Raw genomic sequence first — 9,923 nt, 5'->3', positions numbered from 1 at the left:
GCCCGGACCAACCTTACACGTACGCTTACGTGAGACCGGTTCCACCGACTAACATGCACTAGTTGCATAAGGTGGCTGGCGGGTGTCTGTCTCTCCCACTTTAGTTGGAGCGGATTCGATGAACAGGGTCCTTATGATGGGTAAATAGAAGTTGACAAATCACGTTGTGGCTTTAACGTAGGTAAGAAGTCGTTCTTGCGAGAACCCTAAATTCAGCCACGTAAAACTTGCAACATCAATTAGAGGACGTCTAACTTGTTTTTTGCAGCAAGTGGTTTGTGATATGATATGGCCAAAGTTGTGATGAATGATGAATGATCTATATGTGATGTATGAGATGTTCATGCTATTGTAATAGAAATCACGACTTGCATGTCAATGAGTATGACAACCGGCAGGAGCCATAGGAGTTGTCTTTATTCTTTTATATGACCTGCGTGTCATTGAGAAACGCCATGTAAATTACTTTACTTCATTGCTAAACGCGTTAGCCATAGTAGTAGAAGTAATAGTTGGCGAGCAACTTCATGGAGACACGATGATGGAGATCATGATGATGGAGATCATGGTGTCAAGCCGGTGACAAGATGATCATGGAGCCCCAAGATGGAGATCAAAGGAGCTATGTGATATTGGCCATATCATGTCACGTTTATTATTTGATTGCATGTGATGTTTATCATGTTTTGCATCTTGTTTACTTAGAACGACGGTAGTAAATAAGATGATCCCTCATAATAATTTCAAGAAGTGTTCCCCCTAACTGTGCACCGTTGCGACAGTTCGCTGTTTCAAAACACCACGTGATGATCGGGTGTTTTATTCAGACGTTCACATACAACGGGTGTAAGACAGATTTACACATGCAAACACTTAGGTTGACTTGACGAGCCTAGCATGTACATACATGGCCTCGGAACACAGAAGACCGAAAGGTCGAGCATGAGTCGTATAGAAGATACGATCAACATGAAGATGTTCACCGATGTTGACTAGTCCGTCTCACGTGATGATCGGACACGGCCTAGTTAACTCGGATCATGTAATACTTAGATGACTAGAGGGATGTCTAATCTAAGTGGGAGTTCATTAATAATTTGATTAGATGAACTTAATTATCATGAACTTAGTCTAAAATATTTTACAATATGTCTTATAGATCAAATGGCCCACGTAGTCCTCAACTTCAACGCGTTCCTAGAGAAAACCAAGCTGAAAGACGATGGCAGCAACTATACGGACTGGGTCCGGAACCTGAGGATCATCCTCATAGCTGCCAAGAAAGATTATGTCCTACAAGCACCGCTAGGTGAAGCTCCCGTCCCACAGAACCAAGACGTTATGAACGCTTGGCAGACACGTGTTGACGACTACTCCCTCGTTCAGTGCGGCATGCTTTACAGCTTAGAGCCGGGGCTCCAAAAGAGTTTTGAGAGACATGGAGCATATGAGATGTTCGAAGAGCTGAAAATGGTTTTTCAAGCTCATGCCCGGATCGAGAGATATGAAGTCTCCGATAAGTTCTTCAGCTGTAAGATGGAGGAAAATAGTTCTGTCAGTGAGCACATACTCACTATGTCTGGGTTACATAACCGCTTGTCTCAGCTGGGAGTTAATCTCCCGGATGATGCGGTCATTGACAGAATCCTCCAGTCGCTTCCACCAAGCTACAAGAGCTTTGTGATGAACTTCAACATGCAGGGGATGCAAAAGACCATTCCTGAGTTGTTCTCAATGCTGAAATCAGCGGAGGTAGAAGTCAAGAAGGAACATCAAGTGTTGATGGTCAATAAAGCCACTAAGTTCAAGAAAGGCAAGGGTAAAAAGAACTTCAAGAAGGACGGCAAGGAGGTTGCCGCGCCCGGCAAGCAAGCTGCCGGGAAGAAGCCAAAGAATGGACCCAAGCCCGAGACTGAGTGCTTTTATTGCAAGGGAAGCGGTCACTGGAAGCGGAACTGCCCTAAATACTTAGCAGACAAGAAGGCCGGCAAAACAAAAGGTATATATGATATACATGTAATTGATGTGTACCTTACTAGTGTTCGTAGTAGCTCCTGGGTATTTGATACCGGTGCAGTTGCTCACATTTGTAACTCAAAGCAGGGGCTGCGGAATAAGCGGAAACTGGCAAAGGACGAGGTGACGATGCGCGTCGGGAATGGTTCCAAGGTCAATGTGATCGCCGTCGGCACGCTACCTCTATATCTACCTTCGGGATTAGTTTTAAACCTTAATAATTGTTATTTAGTGCCAGCTTTGAGCATGAACATTGTATCGGGATCTCGTTTAATTCGAGATGGCTACTCATTTAAATTCGAGAATAATGGTTGTTCTATTTATATGAGAGATATGTTTTATGGTCATGCTCCTATGGTGAATGGTTTATTCTTTATGAATCTTGAACGTAATACTACACATGTTCATAATGTGAGTACCAAAAGATGTAAGGTTGATAATGATAGTCCCACATACTTGTGGCACTGCCGCCTTGGTCACATAGGTGTCAAATGCATGAAGAAGCTCCATGAAGATGGACTTTTAGAGTCTCTTGACTATGAATCATTTGACACGTGCGAACCATGCCTCATGGGTAAGATGACCAAGACTCCGTTCTCAGGAACAATGGAGCGAGCAACCAACTTATTGGAAATCATACATACTGATGTGTGCGGTCCAATGAGTGTTGAGGCTCGCGGTGGCTATCGTTATGTTCTCACGCTCACTGATGATTTAAGTAGATATGGGTATATCTACTTAATGAAACACAAGTCTGAAACCTTTGAAAAGTTCAAGGAATTTCAGAGTGAGGTTGAAAATCAACGTGACAGGAAAATCAAGTTTCTACGATCAGATCGTGGAGGAGAATACTTGAGTCACGAATTTGGCACACACTTAAGAAAATGTGGAATAGTTTCACAACTCACGCCGCCTGGAACACCTCAGCGTAATGGTGTGTCCGAACGTCGTAACCGCACTCTATTAGATATGGTGCGATCTATGATGTCTCTTACCGATTTACCGCTATCTTTTTGGGGCTATGCTTTAGAGACTGCCGCATTCACTTTAAATAGGGATCCGTCGAAATCCGTTGAGACGACACCGTATGAATTATGGTTTGGGAAGAAACCTAAGCTGTCGTTTCTAAAAGTTTGGGGATGCGATGCTTATGTCAAGAAACTTCAACCTGAAAAGCTCGAACCCAAGTCGAAAAAATGCGTCTTCATAGGATACCCTAAAGAAACTATTGGGTATACCTTCTACCTCAGATCCGAAGGCAAGATCTTTGTTGCCAAGAATGGATCCTTTCTAGAGAAAGAGTTTCTCTCGAAAGAAGTAAGTGGGAGGAAAGTAGAACTTGATGAAGTATTACCTCTTGAACCGGAAAATGGCACAACTCAAGAAAATGTTCCTGAGGTGCCTGCACCGACTAGAGAGGAAGTTAATGATAATGATCAAGATACATCTGATCAAGATCACTGAAATTCGAAGATACACCTAACTGAAATATCGCAAAAAACCACCACAAGGACACGCCCACAGCGACCAAAGCAGTGAACCATATGCAAAAACCCATGCTACTTGAGGAAAATCAATATGTATAAGACAACGCGCCCCACTTGAACGATGAAGAACAGCGACTACCCGGCCAAACCGATTGCGACAAATGGCAAAGCCATGAAATCCGAATAGAGATCCATGTATAAAATACTAAGACTTTACTACTTGAACCCCGTTCTGCCACAATCACGCAAGCCATAGAAAATAAATGGATCTTAACAGAAGAAGAGCAATACAAGCAAAAACCTAACGAAAAGAACCTCTAACTATAAAAGGCGATCGACTGTCGAGCTCAAGAAGTTACACAAAGTATCAAGGGAAGATGACTAAACGATGAAGAACTTTCTTCACCCAAAACCCACAAACCATAAAAAAAGCCAAAAAACCCCAATCAAGCGAAGCAATAAAGTCCATACCAATCCATAGTCTAAAGCAAATGCGCATTCTCCAAACAGAATTCTATCAAGACTACAGGAGCAACCCACATGCAAACCGTAACAAAAACCGCGGCCATTCACTTAAATGGCTTTCTTAACACTACAAACATAATGTACCTAATCACTGCACCACCAACACCAGGCCGGAAGATTTTCTATCGATCACGAGAATGCGACACCACCAGTCGTGCAAGCCTACAAACGCACCCTCCGAATTATGGGCTGAGCAAATAACAGCACTCTCAGGATTCGAACATCGCTCCTGATAATGATAACAAAGACGCTTGTGGGTTTAACTCCGACTATAAATGAGAAGCCTCAGCTTTACAACGAACACGTAATGGCATAAGAAGCCCGATTTACTACATTCTCCTCCCTATTAATAGTTGACAATCGACCATATATTGAATGCAATGATATAGAACTCTTGGACAGCATCAAGGGACACCCATCCTACTTGAATAAGACGCACACAAACAAATTTCACATGAACAGAAGACCTTTGAGAACCTGACTTATTATAAATTAAAGCATCAAAAATCTATTGAAGATAATCGCAGAACAGACTTCAAAGAGTCTCCATTCACACCAGCACATACCATTGAATAAGATAATTGAAGAAGTACAAACCAAGAATCCCATCCACGAGAGAGGTTCATGTGACCGTGCCTCAAGGTATCCCTGAAATATATAGAAGCTCCAGAAACATCAAATGTCCAAAACGAACCACAAAAAAAGCGCAGAACATCATAGAATTAGAAAATAGAGCGTAACAAACCCTCCCTATGCTACAGCCACCTACGATACGTCTATCCTATGCAAAATCATGCATATGACTGCAATAAACTATCACGCATGTACCAGACACTGCTGATAAACCATACCGTTACAAGTATGGTAAGAAGAATAGGTACCAAAAGTAACTATATAGCCTGGCAAAAAGCCGCCAGCACTTGCGACAGACAAAACGGTCCAGAAGATATCCATGAAAGTGCCTAAACGAGCAACCAACGACAATGTTATCTCGTACGATCTCTTGGAAAACGCAGACAATCAGTGACCACAGAACCAGCTCGTCGTAAAGACCCGTAACGCCCGACGTAGCTATCAGACACAAGCCTCCTGGATGAACTCTACATCCACAAAACGAATACGTGTAACCTCTTGAATGAATGCGCTCCAAGAATAAGCTGACCTTGCACCCGCTGCCCAAGCAAAGCGGTCCGCCCCACGACAACCCCAAGCCGGAGATCTACATGTGAAGCGGCCACCAACACCCAGCCCGCAAATACATATGCTAAACCCTCGAAGAAAGCTAAGAAAAACAAGGCAGCAATGAAGCAATATGGCCGTGAAGAGTTCATCAAACCGACCTAGGAGTATAACCCACAAAGACGTCAGGAGGCAAAAACGATCACAATTCAAAAGCTTTATCAGACACACACGCTCGAAGCATATAAAATGCACCAAACACTTGCCAGAGACCCAACGGTTTCACAAGAACAAGCACATACAAGCGATCGCTTTCAAACTCCAATATAACAGACTGAAAAAGTATCACGACACGACATCAGAATTTGATATACACAAGACAACTACCGACCATGACAAACTCCCAATGAATAATAGTAGCCACAATCACCAGAATGCAACTTAAACTACTCACTAGACGCCCAAAAACATGATCAACACAGAGATTACCCAAAAACGACATGGAGATGTTCCGACCCAATTCATACACAAGAATTAACTAAGATCTCCACAATTGCTTAGTGCGAAAGTGAGGAGACTGTGGAAAATTATAGCCACTTAGAGCACCAATAATAAAAAGAGCAATTAAAATCACATATTTAATACTCGCTTAATTCCACCTAACCCTACAAAATACTGTTCTTATTCCCAATGCCCATATAATTGTGTCCATACCGAAATACGAAAAAAAAAAACCCACAAATCCAAATAGCAAAAAGTAAACACCGACACAACAAGTAAATACCATCACCTAGTAAACTCCCTAAGTTGAACTAGACGCTACGTTGATCAACAGATAGTCATGGTTCCCAAGACAACATGACGACACACTTTAGGAATTCCCATTATAACGAACCAATCACATCATTAGCAAGCCAGACACGACGATGTGCACCACCCACACACCAATCTCCTCCACACATAGCACAGACTCGTACTCAGTTCCGCTTATGACTAGACGTCTTTTCCCAAAAAGTCAAGTACTTCTATTTCCTCGATAGGACCATGAGATCGCCTGTAGAACTACCCAGCAACCCCATAAGAGCTAGCCTAGCGAAACCCTATACACAAACCGTCCCAACAACGAAAAAACTAAAGAAAAAAAAAAAAAAATAACAATATAAAAAAATAAAAGAACTACTAATACTACACCCAAGAAACACCAAACAGATGTCTCCCCTTGGTCTGACGGATCAAACTGGGATTGTCACTCCGCAACATCCAGCACGAGCGAGAGGATACTCCACCTGGCCCCAACGGGCCCACATCGACCAACCGCGCCAATGACAATTCATCAATAATGACTCAAAGTAACCAAGTCTGGTCAGGAGTCAGCATTCCATGATACGAGTAAAGTGACTTGCCGGTAACGAGATTGAACGAGGTATTGGGATACCGACGATCGAATCTCGGGCAAGTAACATATCGATTGACAAAGGGAATTGCATACGGGGTTGATTGAATCCTCGACATCGTGGTTCATCCGATGAGATCATCGATGGAGCATGTGGGAGCCAACATGGGTATCCAGATCCCGCTGTTGGTTATTGACCGAGAGTCGTCTCGGTCATGTCTGCTTGTCTCCCGAACCCGTAGGGTCTACACACTTAAGGTTCGGTGACGCTAGGGTTGAAGATATGAATATGCAGTAACCCGAATGTTGTTCGGAGTCCCGGATGAGATCCCGGACGTCACGAGGAGTTCCGGAATGGTCCGGAGGTAAAGAATATATATAGGAAGTGCTGTTTCGGCCATCGAGCGGGACTCAAGTATTCACGGACCACCAGATCACAGACACAAAAAAACAACCCCCCTACCAAACAACAACCAACCAAATACCACCAACCACGAAACACCCACCAAAACGACACTAAAACCATAAACAACCCCACACCACAACAAACCAACAATCACACCAACAAAAAATACCAAAAATAACTATAAACCGACAAACTCAGTTCCTCGCGAATATCCCTAATGTCCAGGGACAACCCACCAGACAGCCGGGTCCCAGGGGCCCACCGGTGACCAGCCCACCTGATCCCTGAGGTAGCCCACAATGAACTGCCTAGTGGGTGCCCGCATTTGGCGCTCACATCGAAGCCAGGCACCAAGCCCCAAAAGCACCACTGGGCTCCAAAACCCAGAGGAGTAATCCACCTCCACACGGGAAGGTCAACTCACTGCGCAACCACCCTCTCAGTCACCTTGGAGAGAGAACACAGACCCACAACCATTCCTGAACTGGCGCCGCTAGGAATGAGTAACTCACAAGGCTAAGGCGCAGAACACCCCACTCAGGACCCTAACCCCTAAATATTAACTAAGTGGCATGCAGGACTGGCACGCATAACACCAAGCCCCAAACCCAGCGCCTCCCTCCCGCCCCGTACGCTCATCCATCTCTCACGTAAGACTAGGCCGAAAAAAAAACCACCCTCTACTGTGAACGCCCATGCATCCAGCCACCACGCCGTCGTGCTGCTGATCTCATCAACCCTCCTATCCACCCCTTGCCTGAAACTACAAAGGAAGGAGAACGATCTACCCGTCCGTACGCTGAAAACCAACAAGAAAAAACTCCAGTACCACACCAAACAATACCACTCGCCGCCACTGATACAAGCAGAGACACACCCCAAAAACCCAAACAAGCTGACTCTCCCCACCGCAAAAAAAAACGGCCGCAAGATTGGTCAATACCCAGATGATTGAGAGGTCAGTACGTCGTGTTCGACTACATCATCACCGTTCTTTTGAACGCTTCCGCACGCGATCTACAAAGGTATGTAGATGCATCCGATGACTCGTTGCTAGATGAACTCCTAGATGGATCTTGGTGTAACGAGTAGGAATTTTTTTTTTCTGCAACGTTCCCCAACAATGCAGTACTTTTAACAAGATATATAGCCAATCACGTACCTGGCAATCGCAAGTGTGGAAGTTTCATGTGCTCTTATTGTCATATGATCTGGCATTGGTGGAAATGGAGAGGTGTAGTAGGGAGCTCACTCATAGCTCGTCGGTGTAGATGAACATATACATCAAGTTAAGCTCCCTAGGGGACCTCTCATGTTATCAGCCTTCAGAGTTGTCCGAATTTTTACTTAGGACGGGTCTAGCCGTCCAATCAGAGTTAACATTCCCGCCTAGGCCATTATAATTGCATTCAATGTTGACATATTATACAAGGCATGAATTTTGTGGTAATAATTACAAATCTCTCATCAAAAAACAAACACCCACAACCCACCCCCACCCACCACCCAACCCACCCAAAAAACACCAACAACCAACCAACAACAAAAAAACAAACCACACCAGTACCCCAAAAAATAAAAACAAAATACATAGAACAACACCAAACAATACTCTCCAACAATACACAAACAATAACCTCACATCCACCCAACAACCCATCGTGACACTGCCCAAATCCTACCAAAAACAACAAATTTTTTTCATAAGCTATCTAAAAAAACAAAAACAAAAAACTGGAAAACCAGCAAAAACAAAACCAACACCACAACCACGCACAACCACCAACAGAAACATCACACAACACAGCATCAAGACAAACACAACAAACCCCCAATAAAACAACATCCATCACGACACAACACACCATACACACACCACAATACAACACCAAAACAAAAAAAAACAAACCGCAAACACAAGAACACCTTCCCCAAAACCAAAACCCAGCTACACAACAAAGAAACAAAAACCAAATCACACAAATCACACCAACGCAACCACTTCACCCACCCAAACCCGCGACAAAAAACAAACCAAACACCCACCAATGCACAACAAATGAACAGCAACCAATTAACACTCATGTAAAAAAACAAAGAAAAAGTCCAAACTACAACAAACAAACACCCAAACCAACTAAAAAAAAAAATCACCAAAACAAAAAACAAACACAAAAAAACAACCAAAATCCCACAAAAAACCACCACGAGCCCAAAAAACCCCTCCTTCCCCCGAAACTCCGATAACCCCCCCCACACACCTAGTATCTTACCAAATACTTCGCCCCCACGAGCCCTCCTTCTCCCGTAACCAGTAAAACCAATTAGCCTCCCCTCCACACACCAAAACCCGCACACACCACTACAATAACCCCATCAAAAAACCCAAGTCAAACCCCCCAACCCCAACCAACCCACAAACAGCCAACCAAAAAGCCCCCCACACCAACAACCAACTAAAGCAAAAAAAATCCACCACACCAAACAGACACCACAAACACACCCAACACACAACACCAACCGGGATACACCACCCACACACACCAAACACACCCCCAAACCCCAAAACCCACCACACACCCCACCACCCACAAACAACCGACACCCACCCGTCGGTCCCATCCATATATATGCACGTGCTTGCCAGAAGTCATGTTTTATATCTAGCTGTTAGAAGGGAGCATTTTTTAAGTACATTCAAGTAGCCCGATATCCCACCGATGACACAAGTTTTTTTTCCATTTTCAATCTAAAGCTCCCTTATGTTGTAGTTGCTATGTCTTGATCTAAATGTGCTCATGATGAGTATACTAAACATAATGGCTGCCTAGTCTAGTGTACACAAGCCCCGCCCACTGGGTTATACAGGCGATTATGTCCTAATCCTATATCATGACCATCATGTTGTACTCAATTT

The sequence above is a fragment of the Triticum urartu genome, chromosome 3, assembly GCF_003073215.2.
Source record: "Triticum urartu cultivar G1812 chromosome 3, Tu2.1, whole genome shotgun sequence".
NCBI lineage: Eukaryota > Viridiplantae > Streptophyta > Magnoliopsida > Poales > Poaceae > Triticum > Triticum urartu.
Note: the sequence above shows the minus strand (reverse complement) of the source record.